The sequence below is a fragment of the Lissotriton vulgaris genome, chromosome 6 (genome assembly GCF_964263255.1).
Source record: "Lissotriton vulgaris chromosome 6, aLisVul1.2, whole genome shotgun sequence".
Taxonomy (NCBI): domain Eukaryota; kingdom Metazoa; phylum Chordata; class Amphibia; order Caudata; family Salamandridae; genus Lissotriton; species Lissotriton vulgaris.
The window spans coordinates 1446237384-1446264359 of NC_141694.1; positions in this window are offsets into that span (position 1 = coordinate 1446237384).

Below are 26976 nucleotides of genomic sequence, written 5' to 3' on the forward strand. Positions count from 1 at the left end.
CATGTAGCACACACACATGTCCTTTGGACATGTGTGTGCGCAACACCTGTCCAAAAGTGCATTTTAGGGGTGCTACAGGGCGTCCTCTGGACACCCCTGGCACCCTTAAAATCGCTATCTCAGTTGCGAGTAGCAAATTGCTACTCGCAAATCCCCATTCATTCCAATGGGCCTCTTGGCCCATAGGAATGATTGGGGAGTATTTGCGAGTAGCAAATTGCTACTCGCAAATAAAGAACATGTAGGAATCGCTATTTAAGTAGCAATTCCTACATGAATGCCGTTTTGCGTGTCCTCAATAGCGATTCGCTATGATTCGCTATTAGGGACACGCAAAACGGCATGTACATGAATCAGGCTGATAATTCTTAATAGAATACCCCAGAACAACCTGGTCTCACTGCCTGAGAACTTGATTTTTGGTTCAACGATATAGACACCCTGACATGTAGTCAGGATCCTGGTCCAAGTGGAAGGAATATTCAAGCCCCAGAGAGGGAGAAGACAATAGATGTGTCCAGATTGAAAGTAGAATAAGACCAAATTATACTTGGAAATCTTGGCTTGTCCAATTAAATACTTACCGGATTGATGAGCTATTTTTCATGGTTGTTCCCATTTCGTGCCATTGGCAAAGATCAGTTGCTTACTCTTTTTGGTTAGGTGGCAACTCGCACAGTTTCCACAAGGAAAATGTCCCTGTATTCCTTGTATTGAGGGTTGGTGGTTGGTGGTGGGCGCTGGTTTTAGGGCGTGTATGCACTAGGATATCCTTTAGGTTTTTGCCACGTTTATGTGAAAACATTGGTTTTTCAATCGCTATTGTCCCACATGTCAGAATGTTCCAATGTTTATTCACAATTTTTGACACCTCATTTGATTGGGGTCTATATGTGGTGACGCAGATTGGTCTTGTTTGTTTTGAGACTGGTTCAGTTTTGTTCTCCAGGAGGGCGTCTCTGTTATTGTTTCTGGCCCTTTTCATTGCGGTATTGATTATTTTGTCTGGGTAACGTCGGGCTTGTAGCTTGGTCTTCAGATCTTGGGCTTGTGCTTTGTAGTTGTCTACTTGAGTACAATTTCTCCTGAGTCGTAGAAACTGGCCATATGGAAGATTCATCCTTAGGTGGCGTGGGTGGAAACTGTCATATCTGAGTAGGCAGTTCCTTGCTGTTGGTTTGAAATGTGTGGTGGATTCTAATTTTCCATCTCGGTGGTAAATGTTTAGATCCAGAAAAACTAGTGTTTCATTTGAAACTGAGTGTGTGAACTTGAGGAAACGGTCTTGAGTGTTCAGCCACTCCATGAAGTGGATGACCGTTTCGTGGTTCCCCTGCCAGATCACGAAGATATCGTAAATATATCTTTTCCACGTTAGTATGTGTTGTCTGTGGGGGTTGTTCGGGCTGAGGATTTTGTTGGATTCCAAATGGTGTACATATAGTCCGGCTAGGCTCGGCGCAAATGTGCTCCCCATGCTAGTGCTGTGGCTCTGTAGATAGATGGTTTTATCAAATTCAAAAAAGTTCTTGGTTAGTGCTAAACCAATGCACTCCATCACTACTCCTCTTGGGGTTTGGTATCTCCAGTTTGTACTATACAATACTTCTTCAGTTATAGCAAGAGTTTCATCGTGAGGGAGGCTTGTATATAAACTCTCGACGTCCAGACTGAGCAGGAATTGGTTCTCAGGATCGAAAGTGAGGTCTTTTAGCATTTGTAGAACTGATTTTGTGTCCTTCAGATATGTATCTGTTGCTTGGATAAGGGGGCGCAGGAAGGCATCTGCGAATTTGGAGAGGGGTTCTAGGATTGAACCTATCCCGAGACTATGGGTCTCCCTGGTGGATTGTCTAGATTTTTGTGGATTTTTGGGATGCAGTAGAAGTATGGTATTCGTGGGTTATCTTTGATCAGAAACTCAGACTCTTTTTTAGAGAGCCAGTTGTGCACCAGACCTTCCTCTACCATTCCTCCTATGGTTATTCTCAGGGATTCGGTCGGGTCGTCAGGCAATATCATGTAGTTTCGTCTATCTGACAGTAGTCTTTGACATTCCTGGTTGTACGCTGTAGTAGTTTGTATAACTGTAGCTCGGCCTTTGTCGGCGGGTTTGATGGCGATTCCTTGGTTGCTGGTTAGTTCTCGAATGGCTGTTTTGTTCCACCTTGCTTGTGTTGTGGAAAACTGTGCGCTCAGATGTTTTTAGTTTATTGAGATCTGACATGACTGCCTTCTCAAAGGTCAGAACCTCTATGGGTAGTAGGGCATCTGGTGGTGTGAAGGTCGACTTAGGTCTCAATCCCGTGTCGGTCATTGGGACATTTTCTTTGTCCTTGAAAAAAACTTGTAATTTGATTTTTCTCAGGAGTTCCTGCATCTCTGTGTGGAGTTTGAATAGGTCCAATTTGTTGGTTGGGACAAAGCTAAGGCCTTTATTTATTACATCCTTTTGGGTGGATGTGAGTTGCCAGGGTGTGATGTTAACCACTAGGTCCCCCTGCGGCTGGTTGATGGGTTGCTCTGCACGGATCCCGTCATGCTTCTCGTGTTCACTCTGGGGTCTCCTTGGTTGGGATCTTGCCACATCACAGTGGTGCCTTTTCGGTTCCTTCTTCTGTTTGTTCCTTGGCGTGTGCCTAAAAAAAGCTGGTTGTTGTAAAAGCTTGGGTCGAATTCCGAGCTCCATGGTTGATACATGTGTCCAGTTGGTCCTTGTCCAAAGGTGAAAGGTGCAAACGGTGTTGGACCTGCGAAGTGTGGGAAGTATGGTTGCGGTTGATACCCTCGCCATCCTCTTTGTCTCGGATATGATTGTCCTTGGCGTCTCTGGTAGCCCCTCTGTCGTTGGTTGCTTCGGGTACTGGAACCAGAAGAACCGCTGTCCGACCCATCACTTTCGTTGTCATTGTTCACATTCCCTGAGGAATAATCATCCTTCGTATAAGGATATGCTGTCTCGGGAGTGAAACGGTCCTTATCTTTGCCCAAGTTTTTTGAATTTGCTCTGTTTTAGTGTGGCCTCAAAATCAGCCATTTGCTGGTTGAGCTCCTCCAGCCTCCTTTTGAGTTCTGCAGGTTTGATATAAGTTTTTAATTGTACCTCAATCTTTTGTATGCCCAATTTTAATTCTTGTGTTATTCTTGTTGCGGTTTTGACTATGAGCACTAACCAATCCCGTGTGCAGTGCCACAAAATCAGTGACCATTCTTTTTTTAATACTTTGTCATTTTGGAAAATAAAGGGCTCGTTTTTAACCAAGAGACCCTGTGGGGCAATTTTGTTCCTCAGGTACTCGGTCATTAAAAGGCCATGTAATGCTCCCCTTATCTGTGTTTTTCTCAGATTGACTACTTCATCCCAATCTACGACGCTTGGTCCTGGTTCTGTGCTGCTCAGTCCTTCAAAAGGGTTGAGGGCTGCCAGGATCTCGTCTACTTCCTCCTCGCCGAATGTGAGTCCATGTTCTGACTCCATGTTGGTGTGTTTGAGCGTGTATTCTACGAAAATGATGTGTTGGTAATATGTGGTTTTTGTGGGATAGGGGAGCTCCCGCAGCTGTGCGCTGCCTATATACTAATATCAACAAAAGGGGGGAGAAAGAGAGTATTCCTTTGGAATGGATTCGTTCTCCCTAAGATATACACTTTTAACAAGAGGAATCCATTGGGAAGTGGGAAAAAGGTGTCCCTACTGTGGTTGGGAACACACTTGTTGTTTTTGGGTACCCCTCACACACCAACAGGCGCCTTGGTGTCATGCTTCATCATCGGGGTCCTCGCATCCCTCTACGGGATGCAGCGTGCTGCGACCGACGGTTACGTGGGAGCAATGATTTGACTATGTGTGGTGTTGGTGAGGGGGAGTTTAAGTGAGTGTAGTGGTGGGGTTTAAATAGTGAGTGGAATTTAAAAAGTGCCTGGCTCGTGGGGTAGCAAAAAGACTTTAATTGGCCCCCGGGCTGGTACTAATAAAAAGGAGTTGAAGGTATTGGCGATAATAATGTGCGCCACCTCCTGTGTGTGTCAACATGTTTCGATGTAAAAACATCTTCTTCAGGACTGGGGTTCACAAATCCCCACCTTACTCACGTTTTTCTATTTCAGCTTTTTATTTTACTAAAAAAAGTGAAATTTACAAGTGCAGGTGTATCAATGTACCTACAGAACAACCGCTATTTAGCTGACCTGGAAAGGAAAGGACAAACTTTTTTTGTGGTGATCCATCCCTTGAGACACCATAGGTTTGATTACCCGTGGATACAGTCATAAAAAGTGCGGTTTAAAAAAATTGTTGTCTAGACACGTTTGTGTCATTCTACACATGTTAAACGTGCCTAAGGTGAGAACCTTATTTAATACAAAAAACACATACCAGATAGACACACATGTAACATAAAACACACACTCTATTGTCCCATGGTTTAACCAGGTTGTAGTCAGCCCATGCGGTACTTGTGAAGTCCTAAACTTATTGTGAACAATAAGAAGATTTGAAGCAAAAGCTCACAATGGGCATAACATACTGTTTTGTGATTGGAGTTTGTTACTCCATGAGTCCGTGATAACGTAGGGGTTACTCATGCTTCCTTGCTGCCTGCGAAGGAAAAATGTGCATTTTGCTATTTATCATGCTACTTACATTTTGGCAGAGGTGATCAGTTCTTTCTCTTTTATTACTCACGAGTCTATCAGGAGAATCCCACTTCGCTGCCCCTAACGCCGGCTCTGTTGGATTATGCCGGTGGGACTGAAAAAGGGCTCTATATATACTCGCCTTGTCCCGCCCTTAATTGAATTATTGGTAGAGTATTCGGCCGGGAACACCATATTTGGTTTGCCGGTATTTCGTCCTAAATTAGGTTTATTTGGAAAGATTGAAGTCGGGGATACCCATATTTGGGTCGCCGATAATTGGATTCATTTTCGGCTCCTTCTTCGACCCGCGCATGCGCCGTAGGTAGTGACCCGGGGCTGCGCATGCGTGCTAGGCTCCCGGAAAATATTCAGTGTATTCGTGGGTACGAAATACAATCCCTTGTTTAGGAGGTTTTCCTGAGATGTTGTTAAGGGAAACTGTGAGGTTAACCACTAGTGTCACTCCTTACTCGTCCCGGGGCACTGGTCCCGCAACATGCTCCTCGTTATTCCCTGATTCAGGTCTTCCCATTGTACCATCTGTTGTCCCTTCGGTTTTCCTCTGCCTCTACCCCTACCTCTGCCTAAAAAAGGATACTGGGGCTGTGGAAAATGGGGGTTCTGGAATCCCTGTATTTGTTGTTAAGGAGGCATCATGGTTGGCCATCCATACCCCTAATTCATATATCCTGGGAAAGGAGCTGAGTACATCGGGCGTGGCCCTCGTTGGGACACCCGCCCTCTCTCCTGTCTGCGCAAGTTATATTCAGAATCACTGCTGTCACTGTTACAACTCTGGATTTCCACCTCTCTCCTCCCTTCGTGGGAACCCCTTTTCATGTCCACTAGTTCTTGTTGGACATATTCATCCCTGATGTATGGGAAGACTTTTTCTTTTGAAAAGCGTTTTAAATCCTTCTACAGTTTCGTGATCTTTGACTGCATTAGGTACTCCTTATATTCCCCTAGTTCACTGTTAATTTCATCCAGTTTTCTTTTATATGGGCCAATGATCACATTTGTTTTTAGTCCTTTTTCATTAGCCTGAATCTGGATAATGTCTTTGCAATCCTTTAAGAAGTATTAATAATGAGGATTAACCAATCCCTCGTACACTTCCAGGCAATGAGTGACCATTCTTTTCGGAAGGTGACATCCTCTAGGAAGATTAGAGGTTCATTGGTTACTAATAGGCCTTGTGGTGCTGCATTTCCTCTTAGATACTAAGGGGCAGATTTACAAGCCCCTTGCAAGATGTTTACGACACCGTTGCATCACTTCTGTGATGCAGTGGCGGTGTAAACAATGCGCCATCATGCAACAGATTTACAACGTGATACATCTAGTGAGATGTGCCACGTAAAGTCCTGAGCTACATTATACCTGCATCAGGTATAATGTATGCAGGGTGGGCATTCCATCGCAAGGAAGCCTCGTAAAAGTGACGCAGTGAAATCTACAAGATTTCACTGAGTCACTTTTACGTCCATGCTGCGTCAACACCTTACGCCTGCTTGAAGCAGGAGTAAGGAGTGATGCAGCATGTTAGGTATAGGGCACCCCTGAGCATTGCTGGAGTTGTCTCGCACTTGCGACACGACTCTAGCAATGCGCTGCCCTTGTCTGTGGTGGTGCAAGGGTATTCCTGCACGTTGCACCTTTACTGGCGAATCCCTGCTAAAATGCAGGGATGCGCCGGTCCTTGTAAATCTGCCCTACGTAAGGATTGTCCCGTGTGGACTTGTTTTTACATGTGTTCTTTCTAGCTCTAGCAGTGTGTCCCACCCCTCTCCTTGGGTGAGGACTTGATTAATTGTCGTATCACCCAGTAGAGAAGGTCCTGACAGAATTTCAGCAACTGCTTCTTCCCCAAAGGAAAGATCTTGTTCCTCAGACATTATAGACCGTGGGGTTTGCAAAATATCCGGGTGAATAAAACCAAAAAGACCAACAGCCTGATTCATGTACGGGCCGTTTTGCGTGGCCCTAATAGCGAATCATAGCGACTCGCTATTGAGGACACGCAAAACGGCATTCATGTAGGAATTGCTAAATCAATAGCGATTCCTACATGTTCTCTATTTGCGAGTAGCAATTTGCTACTCGCAAAAAAAGGAATTTCTCCCCATTCAATCCTATGGGCCAAAAGGCCCATAGGAATGAATGGGGAGTATCCCTTATTTGCGAGTAGCAATTTGCTACTCGCAAATCAGATAGCGATTTTAAGGGTGCCAGGGGTGTCCAAAGGACACCCTGTAGCACCCCTAAAATGCACATTTGAACAGGTGTTGCGCACACACATGTCCAAAGGACATGTGTGTGTGCAACATGCAACTTAGAAAAATGCTTTTAAAAGCATTTTTCTATGTATTTGCTATTTACCGAGAGGTCTGACCTCTCGGTAAATAGCGGCCCAATTTTGCTAAATCGCAATTTTTGCAAGTGTCATGAATAGCATTTAAGGAATCTCTAATAGAGATTCCTTAAATGCTAATCCTCGCATATTTGCTAATTCCTCATTAGCGATTTTAGCATTTGGGATTGTGAATCCCAAATGCCAAAATTGCACTCGCAAAAGGCAAGATTCTGAGAATCTTGCCCTTTGCGAGTGCAATTTTGGTGCATGAATCAGGCGGCAAGTGGGTGGGGTCTGTGTCTTGATTGCCAAATGGCACTACCCCTGCGGCTAACCTACTGCGCCTATAAATCTAATCACTCAAAAAACGAGGGAGAGGAAAAATTCCTACCCCAACCTCCCAGACTATCATTATTCACACAAAAGAGAGCTAGGAATGGAGAACGTGGTTATGTGATGCTCGTGGAAAGTGATCATTGTGAAAAAACTGCCCTCTCACAAATTGTGACATGCGTTATCATTGCGCTTGCCTACTATACTAACTCCCCTGCCAGACCAAAACCTGGGGTGGAGCAAAAGTAGGGGGAGACAATACAAACACATATTAATATTAGCGGGATCAACAATGAAGAATCTTTTGGGTTCCCCACTTCTCTGGAGTCAGACCAAGGAACTCATTGTAATTATGAGGTCCTTCAGATGTTGTGCGAAGCATTACAAGTTGAACAGAGGCTATATTGCAGTTACCGACTGGAGGCTTTTGGAATTGTGGAACAGGTCAATGGGGCTTTGAAATCCAGATTGTATAAAGTGCATGCCTCAACATCCTTGAAATGTCCAGCTGTTTTACCTCTTGTGTTGATGAGCCTATACAGTACTCTAGATAGAACAGGATTTTCTCCCCATAAAATAATTATGGGCAGAGCTATAAGAATGCCAGCTGTGCCTGTGAATGCACTTGTGAACATTACAGATGACATGATTCTTGATTAATGCAAAAGACTAACTGATGTAGTGTGTTCTGTGTCTCGCCAGGTTGGAGAGGTTACAGCCCCACCTCAACAGGAGCAGTGCCATGATCTCAGTGGGTTACGGTGAAGAAGCACCTGCGCAAGTTGTGCTTGCAACCTCGGTGGCGAGGCCCATACCAGTTCATCTTGGTCATTACAACCACTGTGAAGTGCAGAGGTCTCCCCAAGGGGGGCATGCCACCTATATTCGCAGAATCCATTATCTCCTTGATGAGATAACAGCACCTGGTTCTGAAGTGTAAGTGCCAGTGGGATAAAGGGAGCAGATTAGTCAAGATTGTTGGGGATCAGCAGGAAGCTGGGACAGCACTTATTCATCCTGAGGGGGGAGGGGGTGTCTGAGAAGGTCAACAGTTGAGGTTGATACCGGAGGGTCTCATCATTGTTAGATCTGGGGGTCTCTAGTTGGCAGAGGTAAGTACCTTAGACCAAGTAGGGACCCTTGCTTCTAGTCAGGGTGAAGGAATACACACAGTAGATAACCTCCGCTCTCCCTCTAGGTAGCTTGGCGCGAGCAGGCAGGCAGGCTTATCCCCAAGGCAATGTGTATAATATTTGCACTCAACACAACAATAATCCCCAATCCACCACAAACTGAGACCACACAGGTAAGTATCTTATAAAAATATAAATAACTTTTATCTGGTTGCAGCAATGTAAATAAGCAGTTGCACGATAATCACTTCAGTATAGCAATGATGAACTTAATCTTAATTGGTGTTTCTAAATTTCAGGAAGTTCTTGAAGTAAATGTCTCTAGTCTCTTTTAATCGGCAAAAAGATATGCCAATGATTGTGTGATCAAAAACGCTCTCAAAATGAGCCAAGAACCATGCCAATGTTTTCTAAAAGAAACGCTCTTCAAAATGAGCCAAGAAACAATGCCAATGTTTTCTAAAAGAAACGCTCTTCAAAATGAGCCAAGAAACAATGCCAGCGTTGAAAAGATCTGTCACAATGAGCCCCTGGCGTCAGGGACCCTTATCGCTTCAAGCGCGTCTCACCCGGTAGCTGGGGGGAGGGGGACTCCCTTCCCCGTGATCGGTATCTCTACAGGCTCTCAGGCGCACCTCGCGGGTGAACGCTTACTCGCGCTCCAGCCCGGCCGGTCTCAGGACGCTCTCCGCCCGCTCTCGGCCCTTCAGAGAGCAGCGGGGAGCAGAGACGGCAGGCCGGGGGCTGGAACACTCCGTAAATCCCTCGGCGAGGTCAGGTCAGTCTTCCCCCGGGCCCGGCGGTGATCTTCAGCGCTTCCTCGGCTCCTCGGCAGCTCCAGTCGAGGCAGCCAATCCCGTTGCGGCGTTCGAGTCGAGCCCCTCTTGAGCGCGAGGCCGCCAACCAATGGCAGCGCGGCCTCGCTGATGACGCTCCGCCACAAGAACCAATCCCGTCGCGACTCTGGTGAGGGGGCTCGGCCCTCTCGCCCAATCAGAGCACGGCGGGCTCGATCTTCAGGACACAGCCACCGGGATGATACGGGGCACTTTTCACGGGGGTTACTGACCCCGGGCTGCGACGGTGACACGGCCAGCAATTATTTTTCAGCGCTCCTTACGCTGGGAAGGCCCACAAGCTTCCGATCTTCGCTCCCTACGTGTCGATGAACACGTCGATCTCGGCCACACGGCAGGCTGGTTCAGCGCGGCGCCCTCACTCAGATTAGAGAGCAGCCAGTGCGCTACACAGCCCCACGCAGTGTTTCACGATCTCTGCAATGCACAGCAGCTTCAGGGGGGGGGGCGCAGCAGAATCTTGTGGTCCTTTGGGCAACCTTTATGTTCCTGGGTTGCAGACAGGGAGCCAGCTCTTCTCAGGCCCTTGGAGATTCAAGTTGTAGACACAGCACACAGCAAAGTCTTTTTAGTTCAAGCAGGCAGGGTCACAGCACACAGCAAAGTCCCTTTCTTCTCCTCTCCTTCAGTTGGACAGCAGGATAGGTCAGCCCTTAAAGCACACAGCAAGTCAATCTTCCATCAGCTCCTTCAGCAGTCCTTCTTCTGGCAGAGGTTCCTCTTGATTGTAGAATCTGATTTTCTGTAGTCAGGGGTCCTTCTCTTATACCCCAAAAAGGCTTTGAAGTCCTTTGAAGTCTTTTGAAGTCTTTGTGCAAAGGGGGCCCTGAGCCCGGTCCAAACCAGTTCTGGGGGTCTGGGGTGTTTCTGGTTTCCTTCTTCCTCCCTGTCCCAGGGACAGAGGTGACAGTCGCCCAGCAGGAGGTGGAGCCAGCTTTGTGGTTAGGCAGGCACAGCCCTTCACTATCAGGTGCTATCTCCTCCCACTTCCCTGGCAGCAGATGCTGCCTTTCATCCACGGGGCTGGCTCAGATAACCCCCCGGGGCTCTGCAGACCCTGTCATCCTCAACCCAGACAGTCAATCCACAAACAGTCCCAGGCACACAGAAAGGTTTAGACAAGAGAACAGCCACTTTCTAAAAGTGCCATTCTCAAACACAGAATTTAAAAACAACCTTTACTAAAAGATGTGTTATTAAATTCTGAGTTCAGGGATATCTTTCACTTATGTCCCATCTTGTTCCTATGGGAAGATAGGCTGGGATCCAATGGGACCAGCCTCCCCCATGTTACTCTATGGAGCAAGATAGCCTTACAGCAGTGAGCACACAAAATGGCTGCTGCTCACTACCAGAGCATGTTACCTGCACTAGTACATGCTCTACCTTATCCATGCACTGCACCCTGCCCAGGGGGGTACCTTGAGCCTTCCATAGGGGTGACTGGTGTGCACAGACAGGGAAGGGTTAGGCCCAGCCAGTGGGGACACTGGCCAGGCGGACATGGCAGTCCACTGACTGCACACAGGGCCTGCGCTGACAGGCCTGAGACATCATTTTAGGGCTACTCATGTGGGTGGCGCAATCTGCGCTGCAGGCCCACTAGTAGCATCTGTCATCACCAGCCCTGGCACACACAGTGCACTTTACTAGGGACTTCATGGTGACACAAATATGCCAATCAGGTATACCCAATCAATATGACAATTTACAGAGGGAGCACTTACCCTCTGACACTGATCAGCAGTGGCAGAGGGTCCAAAGCATCTAAACCAGCAAAAACGAAATCCAGCACAGCATCAAAAATACATGAGTCAGAGGCAAAAAGATGGGGAAAAACCACGCCAAGGATGTCAGGTCTAACACGTGTCCCCTCCAGCTGAAAGTGGGGAGAACTACCCAACCTCTTGGGAGTCCTCATCACTAAGGCGGAAGAATCTGGACAGACCATCAGCATTGGCGTGTTCTGTACCAGGGCGGTGCTCCACCGTGAAGTCCATCCCCTGTAGGGAAATGGACCACCTCAACAGTTTTGGATTCTCACCCCTCATATGCATTAACCATCTGAGGGGCCTGTGGTCGGTCTGAACACGGAAGTGAGTCCCAAACAGGTAGGGCCTCAGCTTCTTCAGAGCCCAGACCACAGCGAAAGCTTCCCTTTCGATTGCACTCCATCTCTGTTCCCGGGGGAGTAGCCTCCTACTAATGAAAGCCACCGGTTGGTCTTCACCCTCCTCATTGATCTGTGAGAGTACTGCTCCCACGCCTTGCTCTGAAGCGTCAGTTTGCACAATGAACTCACTTGAAAAGTCAGGTGCCTTAAGCACCGGTGCTGTGCACATGGCAGTTTTGAGGGTGTCAAAAGCAGTTTGACAGGCCTCAGTCCAATTCACCTTCCTGGGCTGATTTCTAGATGTCAGCTCTGTCAAAGGGGCTACAATGGTGCCATAACCTTTGACAAACCGTCTGTAATACCCGGTGAGACCTAAAAAGGCTCTCACCTCAGTCTGGGTCTTGGGGGGTTCCCAAGCCAGAATGGTATCAATCTTTGCCTGTAGGGGCGCCACCTGGCCGCTCCCCACCTGGTGTCCCAAGTACACCACAGATCCCTGCCCTATCTGGCACTTACTGGCCTTGATAGTGAGGCCTGCCTTTTGCAGAGCCTTCAACACTGCGCAGAGTGTTGCAAGTGTTCCTCCCAAGTGGAGCTGAACACAGCAATGTCATCCAGGTATGCTGCGCTGAATTCCTCCAGCCCTGCTAATACCTGGTTGACCAGTCTCTGGAATGTGGCAGGGGCATTTTTCAACCCAAAGGGCATGACACGAAACTGGAAGTGCCCCTCTGGTGTTGAAAATGCTGATCTTTCCTTGGCCCCCTCAGTTAAGGCAATCTGCCAGTAACCTGAAGTCAAATCAAAGGTGCTCAGGTACCGGGCAGCTCCCAACCGATCCACCAGCTCATCAGCTCGGGGGATGGGGTGCGCGTCAGTCTTGGTGACCGCATTGAGCCCACGGTAGTCCACGCAGAAATGGAGTTCCTGGGGGCCACCAGGGGTAGCAGCTTTCTTAGGCACTAAGACCACTGGGCTAGCCCAGGGGCTGCTGGAGGGCTCAATGACCCCTAGCGCTAACATCTTAGAAACCTCTTCTTTGATGCTAGCCCTGACCTTGTCAGCCACTCTGTAAAATTTCTGTTTCACAGGCAGGTTGTCATCAGTGTCCACATCGTGGACACACCAGTCAGTGACACCTGGGGTCAGGGAAAACAGGGGGGCGAACTGACCCAAGACTTGGCGACAGTCCTGTTGCTGCTCTGGGGTCAGGGTGGGTGAGAGTATCACCCCATCAACTGACCCATCTTGCTCCTTGGTTGCCAGGAGGTCAGGGAGAGGATCACTATCCTCCTCCCCTCCTGCATCTGTAGCCATGAGCAAAGTCACTGCTGACCTCTCAAAGTGGGGTTTGAGGCGGTTTACATGCAACACTCTCAGGGGCTGCCTGGGAGTCTTCAGGTTAACCAAGTAGGTAACCTCGCTCTTGCGCTCCACCACCTCATATGGCCCAGACCACTTGTCACGGAGCGCACAAGGCTCCACTGGCTCCATCACCCACACTTTCTGCCCAGGTTGGAACTCCACAAGAGAGGTGTTCTGATCATACCATCTCTTCATTTCCTCCTGGCTAGCCTCCAGGTTCTCTTGAGCGAGCTTCCTGAAGCGCTTGGTCTGGTTGCGGATGGCCAGCACATAGCTGAACACATCCTGAGGGGTTTTCCCACGGGATTTCTCCCACCCCTCCTTCACCAGAGTGAGAGGTCCTCTGACAGGGTGGCCATACAGCAACTCAAAGGGACTGAACCCTAAGGATTTCTGAGGCACCTCCCTGTATACAAATAACAGGCATGGTAACAAGACGTCCCACTTCCGCCTCATGGGCTCCTCTAGGCCCATAATCATGCCCTTCAGGGTGCGGTTGAATCTTTCAACCAACCCATTTCCTTGAGGATGGTAAGGTGTGGTGAACTTATATGTCACTCCACACACTTCCCACAGAGACTTCATGTACCTAGAGATGAAGTTTGTACCCCTGTCAGAAACCACCTCTCTGGGGAATCCCACACGGGAAAAGATCCCCATTAAGGCACGGCCCACCACAGGGGCTGTATCAGATATGATCAAGCACTCTTACCTGAGCCGAGCTCCAGCCTTACCTGTAAGGTGCTTGGTCGGTTTTGCAGAGACGCTATGAACCAATCCCCCAAAACCCTACCTTTTCAGCCAGTGACTCTTATCAATACACTAGGATGTTGGGTAGCAGTCAGGGAGAGAGGCCGGATCTGACGCTACTTGTTGATTAGTAGTCGACCTGAAAATATACCAAAAGGTTGTCTTTAACAGATGTTCTATTTCTTCTAACCTCTTATCCCACTTCTCTAACTCACTTTCTAGGCTTTTCGTGAGCAGTCTCCTACCTGCGAACTACTCGATAGGTCTTCGCGTCCAGGAAGTCGTCGTCGTGATGTGTGTTCAAGGGTTGGATGTTTTGCGCAGTTGAAGGTGGTTGACTTGTCCGCCCCCAGACTGGTTTTCAAGATTCTAAGGAGGAAACAGCACTCTTATTTGCACTTTTCTTTAAAAACTCTTTCCCTGTAAAATAACCTTGAATTAATCCTACTCACTTCTTTTCCAGCTTGTAGATTAAATCACGACTTCTCCTGTAAGATTTAGCAGTTTCAGTTCACTACTAAAGCTTTGCTTTCCCGGCTGAAACCTTAGAAAATTCTGTGAAGACTTAAACACTTTCTATACATCAAAGTAAAATATTTCTATACAATTCAAAACATTAAAAATCACTCATGTCTGAATTAGTCTTTGAATTGGTTCTACAAGGGTACACAAGGGTTAACCAGAAATTCCCATCGAGTGTCTTTTAACCAAATGTCCAAGAAAAAGTCCTGAAGATGCTAGCGATGGGCGCCTTGACGAGAAATGAGAAATGTACTTAGCTTTGAGTTGTCCGATGCAATCCGATGACAGATAACAGATGGCTGACTCAGTCCGTGGGCCTTGGCGAAGTACGCGAGCTCTTCAATGAAGGTGCTGCTTCCAGGATGCTCCGAAGACCAAGCGCCTTCTGGAAATCTGGGCGCGGCTTTTATAACCTAGCCACACCCTAGGACGTCGGATGTCAGTTGCGTGCCACACCCAAATCCGGCGAGCGCTCCGAGAACGGAGCATGCATAATCATTACTGCGCACCAAAAAGATGCGTGCTGATTTCAAAGCGCGTCTTTTTTCCTTTGCACCAAAAGGATGCGTGCAGATTTAAAAGCGCGTCTTTTCGCCTACACAGAATACCATTTAGACAGTTCTAACCGATCACCAAACATAAGAAGCACACAACAGTTTCAGAACCGATTATACACATGAGATCCTTAGTTAGATTAAACAACCATTGTTAAATTCACAGTTTCTTTGACTTTACTAATCCCTTCTTTCCTTTCTAGGTACAGGAGTGCTGGATGCACGGGACAGGGGTGGGTTTCCTGAAAGGGTGTTCTGAGCTTATCATGGACTTGGGAATCACAGTGTCATGACAGTACCCTCCCCGTAGAATCCCCCCTAAAACCATTGGAATTGGCTTTGGTTTGTTTGGGAATCGATTATGAAATGTTTTCAAGATTTTGGGAGAGTTTTTTAAGTTTTCTAAGGGCTCCCAAGAGCGCTCTTCAGGACCGTAGCCCTTCCAGTCCACCAAGTAATACAATTTGCCTTTTTTCCTTTTGGAGTCTAAAACTGCTTTTACCTCGTACTCCAAATCACCCTCTACCTCAATTGCAGGAGGATGGACAAGATTTCGAGTGTCAGGATCACAAGGTTTCAGTAAAGAAACATGAAAGACTGGATGGATACGATATGAACTAGGTAGTTTCAGCTTCATACTAACTGGATTGACAATTCTTTCTATTTGGAAAGGACCAATGAATCGAGGACGGAATGTCTTATGATCTTTTAGTCTTAGGTTCTTTGTGGCTAACCAAACACTGTCACCCACTGAATATTCAGGCTGTTTGGTCCTATGCTTATCAGCAAATTTCTTTTGAACTTCTTTTGCATGCACTAAATGCTGTTGAGCTTCTTGTTGGATAGAAACCAGATTATCTACAAAATCTATGACTGCTGGTGTATCAGAGATCTTTCTATCTATGCCTAGCATATCTTTTGGGTGGAAACCATGAGCGCAGAAAAAGGGTGACATACCGGTTGAAGAATGGTTTGCATTGTTATAAGCGAATTCGGCGGCCCAAATGATATCTGACCATTCCTGATCATGAGTGGTTAGTAAACACCGCAGGAACTGTTCCACTGTCTGATTTGTGCGTTCAGTTAGACCATCAGTTTGCGGATGGTAACTGGATGACATGCGTATTTCCATTTTCAGAGATTTCCCCAGGCCTTGCCAAAAATGTGACACAAACTGTGAACCTCTATCAGATAACACCACAGATGGAATTCCATGTAACCTTACAATATGTGTAACAAAAATGTGTGCTAATTCCCAAGCAGTAGGAAGTTTCTTTAATGGGATAAAATGAGCATATCTAGAGAAGTGATCTACTACTGTGAGAATGGTGGTAAACCCAGAAGTGGTGCGAGGCAATTCTACAATGAAATCTAACGACACAGTATGCCAAGGCTGGGGAGGAACTGGCAAAGGCATAAGCAATCCAGATGGGGATTTATGAACCGCTTTGTTCCTGCTACAAACTGCGCATGTTTGCACATATCTCTGAATGTCCACTAACATGTTCTGCCACCAAAAGTATCTTTTTATGAGCTGATACATCTTAGTAACCCCTGGGTGAATCGTTAACATTGAATCATGATAATTCTGCATTACTTTTTCCTGTAATATTTCATTGGGAACAAACACTTGGTCATTCATAAATAGCATATTATTTTTCCATTGCAACAAAGGGTAAAGCTTATTCCAATCTTCTTTAGTGTGACTTTGTAAAGCTTTCTCAATGTCAGGCAGAACATCAGAGTTGACAAGACCAATCAGAAATTTATCCTCAGAAATTATTGGATGTAGCTTTTCTTTTTGTATGTTTAGATCATCACTTACACCTATTCTAGACAAGGCATCAGCCTTGTTATTCTCTTTACCTGGTCGATAAGTTATGATGAAATCATAATCATTAAAAAACAATGTCCAACGTAGCTGGCGAGGAGTCAAGGCTTTAGCGGATCTAAGTGTCTGTAGGTTCCTGTGATCTGTGTATATGGTTACCGGATGTCGAGCCCCTAGCAAGTAGTGTCGCCATTCTTTGAATACAGCTTTTATGGCCAATAGTTCTCGGTCTGCAATTGCATAGTTCTGTTCAGGAGGGGTTAGTTTTCTGGAATAGTAAGCAATGGGGTGTAACTGCCCAGTCTTTGTACTTCTCTGAGACAGGATCCCTCCAATTGCAAATTGTGAAGCATCAGCTTCTACTATAAATGGCTGAGAAGGGTCAGGATGTTTTAGAACTGGGGCTGTCACAAACTGTTCTTTCAAATCCTGAAAAGCTTGTTCACTTTCTGAAGTCCATTCAAATTTCGTATTCTTGCGTAGCAATTTTGTGATAGGCGTAACCTTTAGGGAAAAGTCCTTAATAAAACGCCTATAAAAATTCGCAAAACCTAGAAAACTCTGTATTTGCTTTACAGAAGAGGGGCTAGGCCATTCGATTATTGCCGTAACCTTTTTTGGGTCCATTTCTATTCCAGCCGGACTAAGAATGTAACCCAAGAAGTCTACTGTGGTCACATGGAACAAACTTTTTTCAAGTTTGACAAACAAGGAATTTTGTAAAAGCTGTTGAAGAATGGCTCGTACTTGCTTTACATGCTCAGAATGATTTTTTGAGTAAATTAGGATGTCATCAATGTATACAATACAACAAATATCCAAGAAATCTCTCAAGACTTCATTTATAAAAAACTGGAATGCTGCTGGAGCATTGCAGAGTCCGAAGGGCATCACCTGGTATTCATATAAACCGAATTTAGTTCTAAAGGCCGTTTTCCATTCGTCGCCCTCTCGAACTCGCACCAAATGGTATGCTCCTCGTAGATCCAGTTTAGTATAAATGGTGGCATCTTTGATTTGATCGAGTAAAGTCGGAATCAAGGGTAAAGGATATCGATTCTTAACTGTAACATTGTTAATGGCACGATAGTCGATGCAGGTTCGCAATTCTCCTCCCTTCTTCGGGATAAAGAAGAGAGGAGAAGAGACTGGAGACTTAGAATGTCGGATAAACCCATTTGCCAAGTATTCATCCAGATAATTGCGTAGATGTTCATTTTCTTTTTCTGTTAAAGCGTAAATCCGACTACAGGGCAAGGAAGCCCCGGGGACTAAATCTATCTGACAATCAAAGTCCCTGTGCGGAGGTAAGGTTTCTGCCTTTTTTTTGTCAAAAACATCCACTAAATCCTGATATTGTTCTGGGACCCCCGCAAGTACTAGAACACTTTTGGATTTTTTAGGAAAGTCATATCCTTGGATTAACAACTCTGAACCTGGGAATTGTTTGAAACACTTAGCATGACAGTAATCAGATTTAAATAAAATGCTCCGGTTTGTCCAATCTATATATGGGTTGTGTAAAACTAACCAGGGTATCCCCAAAATCAACCCAAATTGAGGAGCATCAATTATGTCGAAAGTTATTTCTTCTATGTGTTTCTCTGCACAAGTCATTTTTAAAATCTCGGTATGGTACTGTATGAGCCCTGAAGTGAGTTCCTTTCCGTCCACTGCCCTGACTATTTCTGGTGAGTCCTTGACTATTTGTTCTAGGCCTAACTTCTGAAACAATTTTGTGTCAATAAAATTTCCAGTCGCCCCGGAATCAATTAAGGCGTCTATGGACCAGGATCGTTCTTTATTCAGTTGGGACTGCAGAAGAATACGCATACTGAGATGGCAATGAGAAGCAGTTGGAGTTAAGGAGGCCAAGGTGATGGGTGAACTCGATAGATCGACCTCTGTATCTACCGAGAGAGCTAGTTTTCCGACTGTTGTATGGTAGCAACCTCAGAATTTTTGGTTTTAGGCCTTACCGGACGTGTTGGACAATCTTTTATAAAATGCCCGGTTTTTCCACAGTACATACATTGGTTCAGTTTTCGGCGCTTCTCTCTCTCATCTTTAGTGAGAGGTCCTCTAATCGTGCCTATCTGCATTGGCTCTACTGGATCGAGTTTAGAGGGAGAAGATTCGGTTCTTACATTCCCTTTTTCTTTGAAGACCATCATCCTGAAATCTGATTTCCCCCTCTCACCCTTTCTTTCTGAAATTCTGTGATTTAATTTTACAACCAGATCTATGAACTCCTCACAATCTGTAGGTGGATCTAAAATTTGTGTTACCATATCTTTTAAATCATCGCGCAAACCACGATAAAATAGTGATACTCTTTTCTCCTCTGGCCACTCTGCTTCTATAACCAGCCGGTTAAAGATTGAGATATAATGCAGTAAGTCTGAAGACCCTTGCCTCAAGTTTAGCAACTCATGATCCGCGGATTGCACAAAAACATGTTTGGCAAACAATTTCTTCATTGCCCTTTTGAATCTCCTAAAATCGGTTAACATTGGATCATTCCTTTCTACATAGGGTACAGACCATAAGGCTGCATCTCCACCCAGATATGACAAGACAAATGCCACTTTAGAAGAGTCATCGGGAAATGCTGTGGGTTTAGCTACAAAATGCAATTGACACTGATTTAAAAAGATAGTGAATTTGTTGCTATCCCCATAAAACCTCTCGGGTGGAGCTAAAGGTACTGACACAGGGGTAACCACCTGAATTTGAGAACCACCTGACGTGGCAGAAGTAGTATCTCCACTATACAGCGTATGCATAGTGGGCTGAAAGGTTGGTGGTTTTAAAAAAGATTTTTTGTCTGAAGTAAAAGTCCAGGTCTGAGGACTCGGTGCCTGTAACCTATTCTGAACTGCTGTTAAATCTTTCCTTAATTCTGCGTTTTCTGTCCTCATTTCTAATAGAACAGCAGCTAAATCCTGCAACGTGAATTGGTGGGATTCATCCATAGCGTCTGGGCAAAACTTCTCCGTGGGCTTGGTCTTCTATCAGATATGATCAAGCACTCTTACCTGAGCCGAGCTCCAGCCTTACCTGTAAGGTGCTTGGTCGGTTTTGCAGAGACGCTATGAACCAATCCCCCAAAACCCTACCTTTTCAGCCAGTGACTCTTATCAATACACTAGGATGTTGGGTAGCAGTCAGGGAGAGAGGCCGGATCTGACGCTACTTGTTGATTAGTAGTCGACCTGAAAATATACCAAAAGGTTGTCTTTAACAGATGTTCTATTTCTTCTAACCTCTTATCCCACTTCTCTAACTCACTTTCTAGGCTTTTCGTGAGCAGTCTCCTACCTGCGAACTACTCGATAGGTCTTCGCGTCCAGGAAGTCGTCGTCGTGATGTGTGTTCAAGGGTTGGATGTTTTGCGCAGTTGAAGGTGGTTGACTTGTCCGCCCCCAGACTGGTTTTCAAGATTCTAAGGAGGAAACAGCACTCTTATTTGCACTTTTCTTTAAAAACTCTTTCCCTGTAAAATAACCTTGAATTAATCCTACTCACTTCTTTTCCAGCTTGTAGATTAAATCACGACTTCTCCTGTAAGATTTAGCAGTTTCAGTTCACTACTAAAGCTTTGCTTTCCCGGCTGAAACCTTAGAAAATTCTGTGAAGACTTAAACACTTTCTATACATCAAAGTAAAATATTTCTATACAATTCAAAACATTAAAAATCACTCATGTCTGAATTAGTCTTTGAATTGGTTCTACAAGGGTACACAAGGGTTAACCAGAAATTCCCATCGAGTGTCTTTTAACCAAATGTCCAAGAAAAAGTCCTGAAGATGCTAGCGATGGGCGCCTTGACGAGAAATGAGAAATGTACTTAGCTTTGAGTTGTCCGATGCAATCCGATGACAGTTAACAGATGGCTGACTCAGTCCGTGGGCCTTGGCGAAGTACGCGAGCTCTTCAATGAAGGTGCTGCTTCCAGGATGCTCCGAAGACCAAGCGCCTTCTGGAAATCTGGGCGCGGCTTTTATAACCTAGCCACACCCTAGGACGTCGGATGTCAGTTGCGTGCCACACCCAAATCCGGCGAGCGCTCCGAGAACGGAGCATGCATAATCATTACTGCGCACCAAAAAGATGCGTGCTGATTTCAAAGCGCGTCTTTTTTCCTTTGCACCAAAAGGATGCGTGCAGATTTAAAAGCGCGTCTTTTCGCCTACACAGAATACCATTTAGACAGTTCTAACCGATCACCAAACATAAGAAGCACACAACAGTTTCAGAACCGATTATACACATGAGATCCTTAGTTAGATTAAACAACCATTGTTAAATTCACAGTTTCTTTGACTTTACTAATCCCTTCTTTCCTTTCTAGGTACAGGAGTGCTGGATGCACGGGACAGGGGTGGGTTTCCTGAAAGGGTGTTCTGAGCTTATCATGGACTTGGGAATCACAGTGTCATGACAGGCTGTGACTGTCCTGAGAGGGACTGCTTCAGGGTATCGAGTGGCATGGTCCACCAAGACCAGGATAAACCTGTTGCCTAAGGCTGTCTTGGGGTCCAGGGGCCCCACGATGTCAATGCCCACCCTCTCAAAAGGGGTGCTCACCACAGGAAAGGGTTGGAGGGGTGCCACGCACTTCCCTCCGCTCTTGCCACTGGCCTGACAAGTTTGGCAAGACTTACAAAAGGCAGCGACGTGCTTCTTCATCTGGGGCCAGTAGAAGTGGGTGACAAGCCTGTAATAGGTCTTGTCTTGCCCCAGATGTCCTGCGAGAGGCACGTCATGAGCCAGACCCAGTAGGAAGTTCCTGAAGCGCTCTGGTACCACCAGCACACGGGCTGCACCGGGCTCAGCGAACTTAGGCTCACTATAAAGTAAGTCATCCTCCCAGTAGATCAAATGTTCCTTGGACCCCAGGCCTGCTGCCTGGTCTGCAGCCTGCTGCCGCACACCAATGAGGGAAGGGCACTCCTTTTGAGCTTGGCAGAATTCCTCCCTGGAGGGACCACCATCTTGCTGCCACTGGGACAGCTCAGGCAATTCCCCTAGTTCGGCCACCTGTTCCCCTGTAGGTTCCAAGGCATCCCCCTCAGGTTCTGCTTCCTCCTGGACCGTGGGAACAGTGGGGGCTGGTTTCCCGCGCCCTCTGCCCCTTCCTCTCTTGACAGGTCCCTGGGCCATTGTTCCAGGCTCCAGTTCTGCTAATCCACCCTTACTGGCTGCCATTGCACGTGTGGTCACACAGATCCACGCAGGCAAGCCCAACATTTCCAAGTGAGTCCTGTGCTCTACATCTTTCCATGGAGAGCTCTCCAGGTCATTACCTAATAGACAATCTACAGGCAAGGCATCACTTACAACAACTTCCAATGTACCGGAGACTCCTCCCCACTCAAATGGAACACGTGCCAACTTGCAGAGGCGCACTGAACTGTCAGCTGCCACCACAGGACGGAGTACATCGGGAATGATCTGCTCTTCAGACACCCATTGACACCTGACAGATGTCACACTGGCCCCTGTGTCTCTCAGAGCTTCTATCTCTTTTCCATTGATGGTCACCTTCTGCCCATATTTCTTAGTGTTTAAGGGCAGCAAGGTTTCCTGGGCCATCTCTTGGTCTCCTAAAGAGACAAGGGTCATCACTGCTAACCCCTCCTCCCCACTAGAAATCAAATCCCCTCCCAAAGCTACACTAGCTAATGCCGGTGTTGGAGCACCAGTGGGTGCTGGAGGTTTCTTTGGACATTTGGGGGCAATGTGCCCCACCTCCCTACAGGCATAGCAAGTAGGTGGGGGCCTGTTGTCCTGCTTGCCCTTATGGGGCCAGGACTTCTTAGACTTGGGGGGTTGAGACTCTTTCTCCTGGGAACTATTTTGGGGCCCTTTAGAAGACTCCTTTTGATTACCCGTGTCCCCCCCACTCTTCTGCTGGGGACCCTGTCCACCCTTGGCTGGGGTACTTACCACCCCCTTGTGGACCCTGGTGCTAGTCCAGCGGTCCGCCTCTTTAGCAAGCTCACTGGGATCAGTTAACTTGCTGTCTAAAAAATGCTGGCGCAGCTCTGGAACACATAAACTACTTAAGTGCTCCCAACTAATCAAGTGACACAACCCCACATAATCAGTAACTTTGCTGCCCTTTATCCAACCTTCCAGTGCACGCGTGTACATACTCACACACTCCACCCAAGTACTTGAATCAAGCTTCTTGAAGTTCCTAAACTTCTGGCGGTACTGTTCTGCAGTGAGCCCATACCTGAGGCACAAAGCCTCCTTCATGGAGGGGTAGGCTAAAGTACCTGTTGCTTCTAAGGGTGCCAAGACATCCCTCCCAGAGGCCTCAAAGTGCTTCCATAAACCTGCCCCCCAACTTTTCTCAGGCACTTCATTCATCTTTAGGGCTAGTTCATACGCTCTAAACCACGCATAAATATCCTCACCCCTCTGATAATTCTGTACCAGATCCTTTGGTATGTATACCTTACCCGCCTGTACTGGTTGTGCGCTGCCACCATTAGAGCTGGACCCCCCTTGCTTTTCTTTGATGTCCAGCTCCCTCATGTTCCTCTCATGAACCAATTGGAGTTTCTTCTCCTCCAAAGCGAGAGCATGTCTTCTCTCCTCCGCCGCCTTCTCATTTTCAAGGCGCATTCTCCTTTCATCTGCTTGGGCTCTGAGTTTAAAAATCTCAATCTCATGAGCCCTAGCTCTCTGATTTTCCTCCACCTCCTCTGGAGAAATAACCCTACTGGAATGGTTGCTGCCAGCCTTAGATGCTGACCGCGCTGGCAAATCACTGAGCAAAAAAACATTCTCCGGTGCGCCTTCCACTTCAGTAGCTTCTTCTGAGACATGTTTGGCCTCCCACCAGGCCCTTAGAGCTTTCTGCAGCTCTTCCTTGTTTGCGCTGCCCTTCACTGGGCATCCAAGCTGTTTGCAGAATTGTTTCAGGATATCCTTTCTGTAGTTGTACAGCTCCTGAATTTCGAATTCCACTTCCAATTCTACTCTCACGCTTGCCGCTTTCACAGACATGATGCTTCCTAACCTTTTCAACAAAAGGTTTCACCAAAAAGAAAAAAAATCTTGCGCAACCTGTGCTGCTAAACTAGACTAGTGATGTACAAGAGATCACTGCAGGTCAAGTGCAATTATTAGTTCAGAATCCGCACCGCTGTCCAACAATGTTAGATCTGGGGGTCTCTAGTTGGCAGAGGTAAGTACCTTAGACCAAGTAGGGACCCTTGCTTCTAGTCAGGGTGAAGGAATACACACAGTAGATAACCTCCGCTCTCCCTCTAGGTAGCTTGGCGCGAGCAGGCAGGCTTATCCCCAAGGCAATGTGTATAATATTTGCACTCAACACAACAATAATCCCCAATCCACCACAAACTGAGACCACACAGGTAAGTATCTTATAAAAATATAAATAACTTTTATCTGGTTGCAGCAATGTAAATAAGCAGTTGCACGATAATCACTTCAGTATAGCAATGATGAACTTAATCTTAATTGGTGTTTCTAAATTTCAGGAAGTTCTTGAAGTAAATGTCTCTAGTCTCTTTTAATCGGCAAAAAGATATGCCAATGATTGTGTGATCAAAAACGCTCTCAAAATGAGCCAAGAACCATGCCAATGTTTTCTAAAAGAAACGCTCTTCAAAATGAGCCAAGAAACAATGCCAATGTTTTCTAAAAGAAACGCTCTTCAAAATGAGCCAAGAAACAATGCCAGCGTTGAAAAGATCTGTCACAATGAGCCCCTGGCGTCAGGGACCCTTAGCGCTTCAAGCGCGTCTCACCCGGTAGCTGGGGGGAGGGGGACTCCCTTCCCCCTGATCGGTATCTCTACAGGCTCTCAGGCGCACCTCGCGGGTGAACGCTTACTCGCGCTCCAGCCCGGCCGGTCTCAGGACGCTCTCCGCCCGCTCTCGGTCCTTCAGAGAGCAGCGGGGAGCAGAGACGGCAGGCCGGGGGCTGGAACACTCCGTAGATCCCTCGGCGAGGTCAGGTCAGTCTTCCCCCGGGCCCGGCGGTGATCTTCAGCGCTTCCTCGGCTCCTCGCAGCTCCAGTCGAGGCAGCCAATCCCGTCGCGGCGTTCGAGTCGAGCCCCTCTTGAGCGCGAGGCCGCCAACCAATGGCAGCGCGGCCTCGCTGATGATGCTCCGCCACAAGAACCAATTCCGTCGCGACTCTGGTGAGGGGGCTCGGCCCTCTCGCCCAATCAGAGCGCGGCGGGCTCGATCTTCAGGACACAGCCACCGGGATGATACGGGGCACTTTTCACGGGGGTTACTGACCCCGGGCTGCGACGGTGACACGGCCAGCAATTATTTTTCAGCGCTCCTTACGCTGGGAAGGCCCACAAGCTTCCGATCTTCGCTCCCTACGTGTCGATGAACACGTCGATCTCGGCCACACGGCAGGCTGGTTCAGCGCGGCGCCCTCACTCAGATTAGAGAGCAGCCAGTGCGCTACACAGCCCCACGCAGTGTTTCACGATCTCTGCACTGCACAGCAGCTTCAGGGGGGGGGGCGCAGCAGAATCTTGTGGTCCTTTGGGCAACCTTTATGTTCCTGGGTTGCAGACAGGGAGCCAGCTCTTCTCAGGCCCTTGGAGATTCAAGTTGTAGACACAGCACACAGCAAAGTCGTTTTAGTTCAAGCAGGCAGGGTCACAGCACACAGCAAAGTCCCTTTCTTCTCCTCTCCTTCAGTTGGACAGCAGGATAGGTCAGCCCTTAAAGCACACAGCAAGGCAATCTTCCATCAGCTCCTTCAGCAGTCCTTCTTCTGGCAGAGGTTCCTCTTGATTGTAGAATCTGATTTTCTGTAGTCAGGGGTCCTTCTCTTATACCCCAAAAAGGCTTTGAAGTCCTTTGAAGTCTTTTGAAGTCTTTGTGCAAAGGGGGCCCTGAGCCCGGTCCAAACCAGTTCAGGGGGTCTGGGGTGTTTCTGGTTTCCTTCTTCCTCCCTGTCCCAGGGACAGAGGTGACAGTCGCCCAGCAGGAGGTGGAGCCAGCTTTGTGGTTAGGCAGGCACAGCCCTTCACTATCAGGTGCTATCTCCTCCCACTTCCCTGGCAGCAGATGCTGCCTTTCATCCACGGGGCTGGCTCAGATAACCCCCCGGGGCTCTGCAGACCCTGTCATCCTCAACCCAGACAGTCAATCCACAAACAGTCCCAGGCACACAGACAGGTTTAGACAAGAGAACAGCCACTTTCTAAAAGTGCCATTCTCAAACACAGAATTTAAAAACAACCTTTACTAAAAGATGTGTTATTAAATTCTGAGTTCAGGGATATCTTTCACTTATGTCCCATCTTGTTCCTATGGGAAGATAGGCTGGGATCCAATGGGACCAGCCTCCCCCATGTTACTCTATGGAGCAAGATAGCCTTACAGCAGTGAGCACACAAAATGGCTGCTGCTCACTACCAGAGCATGTTACCTGCACTAGTACATGCTCTACCTTATCCATGCACTGCACCCTGCCCAGGGGGGTACCTTGAGCCTTCCATAGGGGTGACTGGTGTGCACAGACAGGGAAGGGTTAGGCCCAGCCAGTGGGGACACTGGCCAGGCGGACATGGCAGTCCACTGACTGCACACAGGGCCTGCGCTGGCAGGCCTGAGACATCATTTTAGGGCTACTCATGTGGGTGGCGCAATCTGCGCTGCAGGCCCACTAGTAGCATCTGTCATCACCAGCCCTGGCACACACAGTGCACTTTACTAGGGACTTCATGGTGACACAAATATGCCAATCAGGTATACCCAATCAATATGACAATTTACAGAGGGAGCACTTACCCTCTGACACTGATCAGCAGTGGCAGAGGGTCCAAAGCATCTAAACCAGCAAAAACGAAATCCAGCACAGCATCAAAAATACATGAGTCAGAGGCAAAAAGATGGGGAAAAACCACGCCAAGGATGTCAGGTATAACAATCATGTAGTATCGACACTGACAGATTCAGACTCTGGCGAGGGGCCTGGTGCAACAGGAACACAAATTGTATCTGGAGACTGGTGGCCAAAAAGACAGGAAATAGGGAGACGCAGTTTCCCTGAAGTGCATGTGCCATACACTATCCCAGAGGATACTGAAGGATCTGGTCTAAATGGCAATGATGAGGAAGGATCAGCAGTGAGGAGATCAAAGAGAGCTAAAGTACACAGACAGGGGTACTCCTCACCTGAATGGACGTACCTAACTGTCAATGACTGGGAGAGAGTATTTTGGGCATTTTGCTATAACAATTCAATTGGGCCTCCTTGAACTGAACTTTGTGGCTGAACTGAGCTTTGAAATTGCATTGCCACTAAATAGACTGAATCAATTTATCCTGGATGTGATCATTGGTGAGTTTGAACTGCACATTTATTAGAAAGAACTTAATGGATTTTGCCCAAACTATTAAGAGGAGTCCCAATACCTGACTGTACTGAAGAAAAACACAGAGTAGGGCTAAGAAAGTCTCATGGAGATCATTTGTACCTATTTTTTGCCGGGAAAAATGAACATTGT